The sequence below is a fragment of the Balaenoptera musculus genome, chromosome 8, assembly GCF_009873245.2.
Source record: "Balaenoptera musculus isolate JJ_BM4_2016_0621 chromosome 8, mBalMus1.pri.v3, whole genome shotgun sequence".
Classification (NCBI taxonomy): Eukaryota; Metazoa; Chordata; class Mammalia; order Artiodactyla; family Balaenopteridae; genus Balaenoptera; species Balaenoptera musculus.
Window position 1 is genome coordinate 66,922,854 of NC_045792.1, and position 802 is coordinate 66,923,655.

Consider the following 802-nt stretch of genomic DNA (forward strand, 5'->3'; position numbering starts at 1 on the left):
AAGATAAAGGGTGAGGATGAATTCGTAGTAGGGAAAGAAACATATGCAGAGAATAGCAGACAAAGAATAGTTGATCATGGGGCACTAGAGAGATAGTACTTCAGTTTTTACTGCTGAGGACCCAAGAGCTGTTTTGGATTCTGCATGACCACCCAGTCCCATGGGACCCAGCTCTACCATGGTTCCAGCCATTCATGAGTGAAGCTCTCTGTGGCAAGCTGCAGAAAATGGCTCTAACTTAACCAGAAGGGAATTTATTCAAAAGGCATTGGGGGGGACTTCCCTGGTGGTCCAGTGGTTAAGACTCTGCTCTCCTAATGCAGGGGGCCTGAGTTCGATCCCTGGTCGGGGAACTAGATCCCGCATGAATGCTGCAACTAAAAGATCCCGCGTGGGGCTTCCCCGGTGGCGCTTCCCCGGTGGCGCAGTGGTTGAGAATCTGCCTACCAATGCAGGGAACACGGGTTCGAGCCCTGGTCTGGGAAGATCCCACATGCCGCGGAGCAACTAGGCCCGTGAGCCACAATTACTGAGCCTGCGCGTCTGGAGCTTGTGCTCCGCAACAAGAGAGGCCGCGATAATGAGAGGCCCGCGCACCGCGATGAAGAGTGGCCCCCATTTGCCACAACTAGAGAAAGCCCTCGCACAGAAACGAAGACCCAACACAGCCATAAATAAATAAATTAAATAAATAAATAAACCCAAAAAAGTTAAAAAAAAAAAAAAAGATCCCGCGTGCTGCAACTAAGACCCAGCGCAGCCAAATAAATAGATAAATAAATTTTTTTTTTTTAAAAGGGGG

The 802-nt window shown here is 49.1% G+C and overlaps 1 non-coding gene across 1 annotated transcript; it reads left to right on the top strand.

Annotated features, from left to right (window-relative positions):
• The first annotated feature begins 280 nt into the window (after window positions 1-280).
• On the top strand, window positions 281-353 carry TRNAR-CCU. The gene has a single exon. It is a non-coding gene; the product is annotated as a tRNA-Arg (tRNA).
• Window positions 354-802: the final 449 nt, after the last annotated feature.